We start from the raw sequence: 12,102 nt of genomic DNA, 5'->3' as shown, positions 1-12,102 counted from the left end.
GACCTGATCACACGCTGTGACAGAGCTTTCTCTGTGCATTGTAAGACTCGAAGTAGCATCCCTGGCCCCCCACCTGCTAGATGCCAGAAGCACCCCGTCCCAAAAGCTATGACAACCAGGAATATTCTAAAACTGTGCCTTGGTGGAGAAACACGGGCCTAGGAACTCAGAGACATCAGGAGGGCCTGGCAGGATCTCGGGGCTGTGTTTTCAGTTCAGCATTTCTGTCCTGTGTGTTCCTGTCTGTAAATCCCGTATCTGCTCTGTTGGCAGTCATTGTATTTACACAGACCCAAACCCACAGGGTGATTTATCACCTTGGCTTGGGAGAAGCAATAAAAGCATATGGTCTGTAATTATTAACTTAATGAGTCATGGTAAATGATAATTTTATATCTTAGCAAGAAGATGTTGTGTAGCACAGGGTGATAAATTTTGATCAATTACCTTGATGCTTAAAACTTGCTACGGTGTGACGGGGATTTCTGCTGCTTTCTAGAGGGAGCAGGAAGATTGTGGCCGCACAGTGCCTGTGGCTGGGTTTCTTGGGGCAGGGGTGGGGGGCGGTGTACAATGGGTTTTTGTAAAGTGCCTACTGTGTGCCTGGTGCTGGGAATTCAGCCCAATCCTGAATGTTCGATCACACACAGAGTTGTCGGGGGCAGTGACAGTTGCTTGGCCTTCCATAAAATGTCACACAGATGAGTCTTAAATGGAAGGGGAGCTAAGTGGGGGCATGGAGCATATACAGAAGTGGGGGTATACCAGGCAGAGGGAAAAGAACCTCAGGGGATCTGTCCACCCCCGTGGTGAGGCCTGCCTTCAGGGGAGCAAGGACACCCACATGCTACACACTAGCCTACTTGGTTTGAGTGTGTGTGGGTATAGAGCGACAGAGGCGTCACTCTCCCAAATTCTGACCCAGTCTCTATGATGGTTTCTTGGTCTTGTGATGGCAGGAAAGCTCAATGGCTTGTGTTTGATCTTCCCCCCATGTGCCAGGAGCATTGTGCCTCTCAAACACTGGCCCAGTGGCTGGATGGCACCACTATCCTGATCACTGGGCTCCATCTCAAGTTTAGTTAGTTTACCTGGGAAGCAGCTGGAAGCTTGTACTGCTGACAAGAGGACAGGGCCAGTCTTGCTGGTCAGGGAGCTTCCATGAGGGGACCACTCAGTTCTAGCCCAGAGACTGGGGAGAAAGTCACCTGTCTGCTCTGGGCATGGGGATATCGTATAGGCCTGGGGTACATAGTCCCAACCTAGGCAGTCAGGCAGCCTCCTGAAATCCCTGATAGCTTCTGAGGAGTTTTCCTCAACTTGGGGTTACCTGCTTTTCATGAAAACATAATCTGATCCAAAGAGTCACCCATGGACGATTTATGCTGAGGGAAGACTGGGGACATAGGGTACACCCATAGGGAGAGGGACATGAGGCTGGGCAGAGGAAGAAGTTGGTCATAGATATGAATGATGGAAGCTACCCAGCTCTGGAGCTATACCTGTCTCAGGTAGGGACCCCCGCATAGCATCCGCTGTAGGCCGTAGTGCTGGGTGAGAACATGCCTACTAGAGAGTACTCCTGATGGGGCAGAGTGTGAACCCAGACCTGACACTGCAGTTCACACTTGGGGTGGGGGGACAATAATGTCAGCTTCATCTTGGAGTTGAATACCTCATACCAAAGCTCATGTGCATCCAAGAAAATGGGCCTAGAGTGGTTAGATTGTGTGCCCAAGGTCACAAGACCAAGCCAATGAACGTTCCAAACACCACCACCCCTGCCCCCTGTTTTCCCTACCACCTAAAGGAGGGAAGGATGTTGGTAGGAAAGCCACGTCCCACACAAGAGCTGATTTCTAACATAGAACTCTAGGGCACTGTTCTTAGCAAATGGAAATGAAAATGTGTCTATCTGTACTGAATACTGTAATCGCTGACCCTCCTCCTTGGGGGAGATGCTGATTTGCCATCTGACAGAAGAAGAGACTGGACCACTGAATAACCCACCCATGCTACCAGTATGCCATAATCCTGGGCCCACTGCATTCCACAGATGACCCACACTAGACATCAATCCTGGGATTCTAAGAAGTCACAGAAGTGAAAGAGATGACCCACAGAGACAACAGGCAGCCACCCAGCAGAGCATCTGTGACAACCTGTGCAGTGTACACAGACTTGGCTTCTCCACTTCTCCTGGCTGCCCTACCTACCAGGCCCAGGCTGGTTCATGGGCTAGCACTGGTCCCCCCATCACTCAAAGACTCTTGGCCATGGCCCTGGTCCTGTTCTAGACTCCAGGTGCTCACTGGACAGCCCTCCCACAGTTCATTCATTCACTCACGTCAAGAGCAAATGTCTACTGATCACTTATCTGCCAGGCCCACTCTGAAACACAAGAGTCCTCTCTTATCCCAGGGACAACATCTCAAGACCCCCTCAGAAGGCCCAGTGGGAGTTCTTCACTGTAGTTGAGGTGTTGGTCTCTAGGATCCTCAGAGGTTCTCAGGAGACATGTTTTACCAGCAAACAGCAAGCCCTGCCTCTCCCTACCCTGTGGCTCTGGTTTAAAATGAAATCTGATAGTTGTCCCCACATCTGTTCTGGCTACCAGTGCCTTTACCCATGAGGTGAGGCAGCACTCAGAACCCATGCTGTGTTCTACAGACTTTTGGCCCCCAAGATTATAGGCTAAATCTACCCCTTTATTTTCTTTAAATCTTTTAGCTTCCGGTTTATTTTTTTATTATTGAGACCAAGTTTGTTTATGCGGCAGAGGCTACCCTGAAACCCATGAAAACCCCTCACAAGGTTAGCCTGCCTCCGGTATTTTGTTATAGCAATGAAAAGCAGTCTAATACACTCTTCAAAAAGCATCATACCCCCTGGTGGAGGATCCTCCCATGTGCCACAATCATACAAGGCACCCCAGCCTTTTACTTCATAATACCTCACACCACACTGTCTTGGAAGGGTGATGGTTGCTGATTCCATTCTCCTTTGTACACAGAGGAGCAGAAACCAAGAGAAAGCTAGTGACATGTTCAAAGTCACTCAGGAGTCTGAAGTGAGCAGCGGCAGCCTGGACTGATGCGCCTGACATACAGAAGCTTGATCTGGGAGGACCCTCTGGCAAACAGGATGCAGGACTAGAGGGTCAGTGTAACCGTTTGAATAGGAATGGTCCCCATAGACTCATGTATTTGAATGCTTGGCTTATAGAGAGTAGCACCATTAGGAGGCATGGCCTTGTTGGAATAGGTGTGGCCTTGCTATAAGAAGTGTGTCACTGTGGAGGCAGGCTTTGAGTTCTCATATGTACAAGCTATGCCCAGCATGGCTCACGGCTTCCTTCTGCTGCCTGCTGATCAGTATGTAGAACCCTTGGTTCCTCCAGCACCATGTCTGCCTGCATGCAGCCATGCCCCACCATGATGATAATGACTGAACCTCTGAACTGTAAGCCAGACCCAATGATCTGTTTCCCATTATTGGAGTTGCTGTGGTCATGGTGCCTCTTCGCAGCAAAAGAAACTCTAAGTCCGGAAGTATAAAGCTCCCTGGCAAAGAATCTGACCTCCTGACAGAACCTTTTAATTCCAGCCAGCCCAGGGCTCCTCCCATGGGACCCTGCAGAAGAAAGCCATGCAAATCTTACCCCATACACACATATATTGTAAAGGACTCAGGCACCCCAAGTCCAGGATAGCAAGTGTCTTAATTAGTGTTTCACTGCTGTGAACAGACACCATGACCAAGGCAAGTCTTATAAAGGACATTTAATTGGGCCTGGCTTACAGGTTCAGAGGTTCAGTCCATTATCATCAGGGTGGGAGCACGGCAGCATCCAGGCAGGCATGGTGCAGGCAGAGCTGAGAGTTCTATATCTTCATCTGAAGGCTGCTAGCACAATACCAGGCAGCTAGGATGAGGGTCTTAAAGCCCACATTCACAGTGACACACCTACTCCAACAAGACCACACCTACTCCAACAGGCCACACCTTCTTCTAATAGTGCCACTCCCTGGGTGGAGCGTACACAAACCATCACAGGAAGTAACCTCTACTTCGTGGTTTGTGCCAAAGGGAGCCTCCAGCTGTTTAGTTACCAAGCTTTTCTAGTTCCCATGCTTGCCCGATGCTATACCCAGAGCTATGTGGGTGGTGAGCAAAATAACTCACCCACTACCACTTACTCACCGAGCCATTATGAGAAGGCACTGTGCCAAGCACTGAGCGTGGTTCCTGCCTGCCAGGAGCCCACTCAAAACTGTAAGCAAACAAGCAAGCCCCCACTACACAAACTATGGCCTCTAACATGTGACCAGCTGTAGCATCACATGGGGGCTCATGAGACATACAAATCCTCAGGGCCCACTCACCAGGACCAAAGGAAATGAAATCCCTGGGAGTGTGACTCTGGAAGCTGCTTTCAAAACTTACCAGATCAGAAGCTTGCGATCTGCTTGTCTCTGTGGCTAAGATCTCTCTCTGCTCTTGCAGAGAGCCAGAATTCAGGTCCCAGCACCCACAGGCCCACAACTGCCCACAACTCTAGCTCTAGAAGATTCAATACCCTCTTCTGGCCTCCACAGGCAACTGTATACATGTGTTCATACAGGCATACAGACATACACATGAATAAGATAATGACGCTTTGAAAAAAAACATCAAGCGACCCTTACTGTGTACATAAATTTTCAAAATTTCAGAGGCCTGCTACCAACCTTCCATTTTAAAACTGCAAAACCGGCTGAGGGAGGGCTTGATAGATAAAGTGCTTGCAGCCTAAGCATAGACACCCAAGTTTGGATCTCCAGACCCCGGTAAAAGCCAGTCACAGTCATGGAGGCGTATGCCTATAATCCAGTGCTGGTGGGCTGGAGTCAGGTGGGTCCTAGAAGACTGTTGGCCAGCCAGTCTAGCTAAAGTGTTGAGTTCCAGGCTCGAGGAGAAATTGGTCTTAATATACATAAAGGAAGACACCTGTTCAATTATGCTTTCTGTTGCTATGGTAAACACCATGATCAAAAGCAGCCTGAGGAGGGAAGGGTTTATTTAGCTTACAGGTTACAGCCCATCACTGAGAGAAGCCAGGGCAGGAACCTGGGGCTAAGAACTGAAGCAGAAACCCTGCTTATCAGCTCTTTTCCAGTTGGCTTGCTCAGACAGCTTTCTTAAACAGCTGCTTCAGACCCACCTGCCTAGAGATAGCACTGCCCACAGTGGGCTGGACCCTACTGAGTCAATCGGCACTTGAGAAATATCCAGCAGACACAACCACGGGCCAATCTCATAGAATCAATTCCTCAACTGAGAGTGCGTCTTCTGAGGTCTAACTGTGTATAACACATTGACAAACACTAACCCTAACTATGACAACATCCAGTGTGTCAATTTTTGACCTCCACATGTGCACACACTAGGGCAAACACACACACGCACACACACACTGCAAAGCAGCCACAGAGCTTGTCTCATCAGCCCTCTTCCCTAGTTCATATCCAGAAAATATCTAGAGATCTATTAATCATAATATTGTATTTTATCCATAGACAGACAGACAGACAGACAGAGAAGCTTTGAGAGCAACAATTTGTTCATTACCATAGCACTGGTTACCTAGAAAAGGTCTAGCACAAAACAGTGATCAATAAATATTTGTTGATTGACAGATGGTAGAACATCCCATACCCCAAGCAGTACTAGTTATTGAGAGATCCTGGAGAAAGAGAGATGTTGTTGGCCACAGCGTGCTCCACAGGGAGAGGCACCCAGGTTGGCCTTTAGTGTGTATCAAATAGGGATAAAAGGATGCTAGAACAGAGAGGTTAAGCCTCTTGCTGGAGTAGGTGGTAGGCAGTTAATATCACCACCAAGAACTTTCCTAGTCTGCATCCCTCACGCCTGTGTCCTGAATCGCAGAAGTAGGTAATGTCCTCCAGAGGGTACATGGTGGGAGTGAGGATCAGCCTGGAGCACTGACTGCTTCTCTAAAGGACCCAGGTTTCCTTTCCATCACCCATGCTGGGGCTCACAATCATCTGTTAACTCCAGTTCCAGGGGGATCTGATGCCCTCTTCTGGGCTTGATGGGTACTGCATGCTCATCCTGCACATGCATACAGGCAGGCAAAATACCCACAGTCATAAAACAAAAATAAATAAATCTTACAGAAAAAAAAACTGTAAAGAGGGTACCAAGGCTCAGTGATAATAGACAATTTGTTCTCCTTGAAAGAAGACTTGTAGACGGACATTCACGGTAGCTTTATTTACAATTTCCCCAAACTGGAAACAAACCCAAATGCCCATCCACAGATAAAGTAACCAGTTGTATTATATTTACACGATGCAATATCACTCAGTGACAAAGTGGAACAACAACAACACACACACACACACAAGATGAATGCAAAAAACAGATTGAGCTAAAAAAGAAAGAAAGAAAGAAAGAAAGAAAGAAAGAAAGAAAGAAAGAAAGAAAGAAAAAAAGAAGCCATACTCTAAATGCCCATGCTGTATGTGACACACTGGGGCTCACGTAGAGTTCACACTCCTAAAATGAACAGAAAAAAAAAAAAAAGGTGGGGACTAGAAATCAGGTAAGAAATTGCTGCTGGGGCAAAGGTGGGGTGCTCACTAGGAACAAGGGCCTTTCTGTGGGTAATGGAGATATTCTCTACCTAGACTGCATTAGTGGGTTCATGGGTGTTTATAGCTAACCAAGCTCATTTACATTTTATTCTGTTAGATCATACTCTGTGTCAACAGAGAGCTAGAAAGCCTACACGTGACTTAGCAGGTAAAGGGACCTGTTGCCAAACCTTGGACATCTGGGACACACACAGTGGAAAGGAGAGAGCCTCGGGTTGCTCTCTGACTTGAACGCCTGCACATGCATGCATTGTAATTTTTTTTTAAGGAGCTAGAAAATCATCTTCTTTAGCTCACAAAGCCACATATGGAGCTATGAAGCCAGGTTCGCCCTGTCCCAGTGACCTCTTGGTACCAGTCTGCTTTGGCTGAGCTGAGAGCTCCCAGCCTTCCAAAGTCTGAATGGAAGGAATTCAATCCTCTGTGGATGAAACATAGATTTCCCAGTCCCAAAACCACGGCAGAGAGAGATTCAGAAGGAGGCCAGACTGCTGTCCTGCTGTAAATTGAGAAACTTGGATTCAGCCTCATCTCTGACTTTCACCTGCTACTCCATGACTGACTTTTGCCTTCTGTGAAGCAGAGACCACGGGACCCCAGATCCCCCATGCCAGAAGCCAGGAGCCCCGGTGCTTACCAAACAGTTACTACATTTAAAAAAAAAAAAAAAGAATAACGTGCTTGCTTTATATCTAATAGACAATTTTTTCTCATGCATGCTAACATTACTGTAATTAATAAATTACACAAGTATTTTGAAGCTAAAATGAAGCTCAGTAGCTTTTTATCATTGTGTGTTTGCTCAAACAAAACCCAGCAGAAGAGCAGCTAGTGCTCATGACTTTGATTTAAAGAGGCTGGGAATCTCTATGTGGAGGATTGCTAAGGGACAGTCACCAAGGGGATGGTCGCCAAGGGGACCGTCGCCAAGGGCCCTTCCAGGTCAACTGCCCCACGGTTGTCTGACATCGTTTGGGCAAATGCTTGAGAGACAAGCCTCTTGTCCTGGCTCCAGGAACAGAGTCCCCAGTGTGTGGGCTGTGTCCTGGCTCTATAACCTATTTTACAGCACCTCCCGACACAGGCGCGCGCGCGCACACACACACACACACACTGCCCCAGAGTGGCTATTACACCTTAGGTCTCCAACTCTGATAGTGAGTCTCTGTAAGAAACCTGGACATTTTCTTTTCCACAATCATCAGTTTCTGGTGTCAGACAAAAAAACCGGGGATGGAGTTCCTGGTCACAGTGAACCTCAAGAACCACCATGGAAGGCCACAGCACACTGGGGAACCTGTCAACAGGATTCTGCATTCAGGCTGAGCCAGGTGCCCCATCACCCCAGCCTGAAGGGCTGAACCCGCGGGTCTCACATCTAAGCCCATGTTTCGCACCTTCCTTTCCAGCATTCTGGTGGCTTTTCCCATCCCACTATCCTCAAAACTTCCTCAGCTGCAAGCCAGGGTCTTAGAGCACAGATAGAAACCAAAATCTCCACCCTCCACTTCTGCGCCCTTTCCAGCAGGTTCCAAGGTTCTGGTGCTGAGTCAGAGGTTTCTAGAGCTTCCGAATAAAGAGGCGGCGGGGGGGTGGGGGTGGGGGTGGGGGTTGGGGGGGTTGGGGGGTCGGCAGCGTCCTACTTCCCAAAGGCGGCGAAGGGAGACAGTCAGGCCCCACTCTGGTGGGGCTTGCAGATACATCACTTCCAAAAGACCTCTTCCAGCTACCCTACCCCGCCCCCAGTCTGGGTACTCAGACTTTAAGGCATAAATCCCCAATCTCCACCGCGGCCACCAAACCAGAGGGTGAACCCCGTTTTGCCCATTCGATATTTTAAACAAAGCCAAGGGCAGAACATGACTTGCCGCCCCATCCTTCAGCTTCTGGTAAAACTCCACTTGCTGGTTTTAATCCATTTTCCCACCACACTGGAAGGCGACTCCGGAACCCGCCTTCTCTCTAAGGCACCATCCCCCCCCCCCTCTCAGGCTTCCAACTTTGCGGATCAGCGCACAAAAGATAATCTGCTCTCCCCCCTCCGAGAGATGCGCGCCGCCCACCTCTGCCCCGGGACGCCTCGGCCTGCGTGGCCCGCGCCGCCCAGACCAGGGCGAACTGCAGAGGGCTCCGGGCCGCAGCCGCTCCCTTAGGGCCTGAGGATGCACTTGCAGAGAGGCCCAGCCCCGGAGGCCCAGCGATCGGCCGGACGCTCGGCTCCTGCAGCATCCCGGCAACATCCCTGCAGACAGGGGCTGGGCGGACAGCCTGTAGGGAAGGGACAGACCCCCAGAGGGTCATGGATCCAGCCACCCGACGCGCACTCACCACGCAGCGCCGCGGAGCCCGCGCGTCTACGTCCCGACCGCCCGGAGACCCACGCGCGCTGTTCAATCCGGGCTCCGAGTGACGAAAAGCCGCGCTCGGCTCCAGCCTGACCCCGACCGACGCACAGACCCGGGGACTCACGGACCGTCTGGCGTCCGAACTAAGTTTCAAAGTTCCCTTCCCTGCGAGGGAAGGGGACTCAGACAACGCCGCTGCCCCTGACCATGCCCGCTGAGCTCAAAGGGGAGGTGGGGTCCGATGCCCCTGGTCCTGGGATCCAGGCACTACCTCCCGGAGGCGCCGCACTGTGGGGCCCTGGCTGGAGTTGAGCACAGAGAACCTAGAAAAATGGTGGGGACGGGGAGCGAGAGTGTACCTCCTCGCTGCAGCCCCAGCCTGGAGGGACGCTAGCTCCCCAATCCAGGGAAGGGATAGGCCTTGATTGGACGACACCGGCATAAAATCGGAGGCGCCACGGGGTAGTGACGGCCAATTAGTAAACGGCCCAATTAATGCTCAGCACCGAGAAGTTAAAACCCCGACGCGCGAGTGTGGACAACCGAGGGGTGGGGGCGAGCAGTGGAGGGTGCTGGAGCCTGTGACTGTCCCTGGGTGTGTCCGGGTGTGACTAGGTGGCCATCAGGACGATTTGTAGCTGGGGCTTCTCGTCCAGGGGATGGATCTGTGTAACCGAACGTGTACACTTGTGGGTCATTGTGAGTCTGAGCTGTAACTGTCGGAGCTACTTCTTTGTGTGACTGTCCCCCGTTGCCACTGGATGTGACAGCAGCTGCGAACCTGTGTGGAAGCGTTGTGTACGAGTGTAGATAGATGAGATGACTTGTATGTTAGCGTAGCCCTGTGCGTGGGCGAGTGGCTGCGTGTGGTTGAGGATAAATGACTGGCACCGTGACTTATGTGGGACGGCGAAGGCTGTGTGTGGTGCCGCCTGGCTGGGTGACAGAGAGTCGCTGCGCGTCGGCTTGTGAATGAATGCGAAGCGTGGGTGAGTGTGTCACTGTGTCGTCTTACGGGAAGCTGTCGGGCTGACTTCTGCCCGTGATCTACAACTCCAGGCGTGTGTGACCGACCGCGAGGGTAGCGGTGTGAGCGGCACGCGCCCGTCGTCCGGGCTGTTGTGTGCGTGTCCCCGTGTGCGCCCCCAGAGTGCCTACGTCCGCAGCCACGAGATTACTCCTGTCCCCATGCTCCAGCCCGGGACACTCGGGCCCCCAGCCTACCTTGCCGCCTACCTTGCCGCAGTGGTAGTAGTCCAGGTGTGCCAGGCCGGTCGGCTCGGCCCCGGGCCGCGCACCTACCGCGGGCGCCGAGGGATACAGGCGGACGTCCATGGCGGGCGCGGCGGCGGCGGCGGCTCCCGCGGGCAGTGCCTGGGCGGGCAGCCGTGGGAGCCCTATGCGAGCCCGTGTGCGAGCGCGGGGGGCGGGCCGGGGGCGGCGCCCGGAGGGGAGCTACGCCCTCCCGCCACGCCCTCCCCCGCCCCGCCCGCAAGCGCTATTGTTCCGGCCTCGGGAGCCGCCGAGGGCAAGGGGGCCCCCTGGTCGCCCTGGTCTCCGCCCAACCCTCCGCCCCTAGAGTTAGTTGCCAGTCCAAGTGAACCTTTCCTGTCCCGCCTTTTGTCACCAAGAGCGAGAGGAAAGAGAGAGATCTCTAGGCCACCCCTGTCCAGAAATGGGACATTCCCAGCCCCAAATATTGGGGACAGTGTCAATCCCCACCCTGCTTGCAGGGCAAGTAGGAAGTAGTTGAAGGAGCATCCATTTGGAGATGGGCACTATCTTACCTTTTGCCTTACATGGGCCTTAGAATAGTTCCCTGCCCCCCAACACACACTCACACACACAAACACACACACCTCAAGCTCATCTGAGTTATTCAGAGAGGGACGGGGGAGAGGGCAACGCGCATAAAGGTTTATTTTATATATGAGGAAATCGAGGCACCAGAAAGGGAGAGCATGCAGAAGTGAAAGCGCTTGGATGGAGACTGTGGAAAGTCCCCTCCCCCTTAGTGGTAAGGACGGGAAGGCTCAGAAGCCCAGTACACTTAGCCATCATCCAGAGCTTTTCAGACCCCAGAGAAGCAGTGTGAATCTGCCCCTTGCCGTCCGTCCGTCCGTCTGTCTGTAACAGCACCCTTATTCCACAGACACTTGCTAGCTGGAAGAACCATCAGGGGCTGCCTTCTGCTCACCCCACCCCCATCCAGTTCCTGGGTTCCAGGTTCTGGAATACTTTAGAAGCCTGCCTGGGAAGAACAACTGGAGAAAAGAGCGTGAGCCTCTTGCCCACTTAGGAGACAGCTTGAAACTAACTCGGGCTCCATACTGCTTCTTGGACTTGCTTCCTGGCCGGGAGCGAGGACCACAGCAACCATGAAATCCGGGCACCTCAAGAGCAGTGTGGGAACTGGTTCTCCAGCGAAGGCTGGAGAACAACAGAGGGAAATTACAACCCAGAAAGGAAAGAGCTTCTAAATAAACGTCAGTCATTGTTTCTAGAAACACCAGGCTCAGCCTTATCAAAAAGGAATTTCCCACAAGCCTCTCTCCTTTTCCCCCACCCCTCTCTTTCTCTCTGTCTCTCCCAGATCTGGCTACCCAACTAACCTAGCAATAGTCACTGAAACACACACACACACACACTTCTCTGCATTGAATCGAGTATTTCATATGCACGTGGATGGCTTCTATACTGTCTGTCTGTCCTGTTTACTTTTCTCTCCTTGTGCCATTAGCCCACTGGATTACTACAGCTTTGTAATAAATCTTAATGTCCCATAGAGTAAGTCCACACACATTTTGTTCTTTAAGACTACCTTGGCAATTGGCCTTTGTGCCTTAATAAAAATCAGCTGGGATTGTCATTGTTCTCACATCGAATCTTTATCCCAATTTGGATGAAGAGGGTGTTTTCTCTGTGCACTAATTTTATCCATGAACATGGTACACCCACTTAGTTAGGGTTTCTTTACAAGTTCTCTCAGCCGTGTTCCGTATGCGAAAACCTGGCACATCTTTTATTAGATTTACAACTGGGTTTTTTTTTTTTTTTTGTCGTTTTTATGCTATTCTCAATTATTTATTTTGTTTGTT

The 12,102-nt window shown here is 51.2% G+C and overlaps 1 protein-coding gene across 2 annotated transcripts in view; it reads right to left on the bottom strand.

The window, feature by feature from the left end:
- Tox2 (TOX high mobility group box family member 2) overlaps window positions 1–10,280 on the bottom strand; it is a 120,070-nt gene extending 109,790 nt beyond the window's left edge. Inside the window, exon 1 of one of the 2 annotated variants that reach the window (XM_029474330.1) lies at window positions 10,229–10,280. The gene's annotated coding sequence lies outside the window, so the exon portion shown is untranslated. Of the gene's footprint in view, window positions 1–8,987; window positions 9,107–10,228 lie in introns of those variants that run through there. The other variant, XM_029474328.1, reaches the window with a different exon arrangement.
- Between the last annotated feature and the right edge of the window lie 1,822 nt (window positions 10,281–12,102).

The sequence above is a fragment of the Mus caroli genome, chromosome 2 (genome assembly GCF_900094665.2).
Source record: "Mus caroli chromosome 2, CAROLI_EIJ_v1.1, whole genome shotgun sequence".
Lineage (NCBI taxonomy): Eukaryota > Metazoa > Chordata > Mammalia > Rodentia > Muridae > Mus > Mus caroli.
This window is presented reverse-complemented; position numbering and strand designations above follow the sequence as displayed.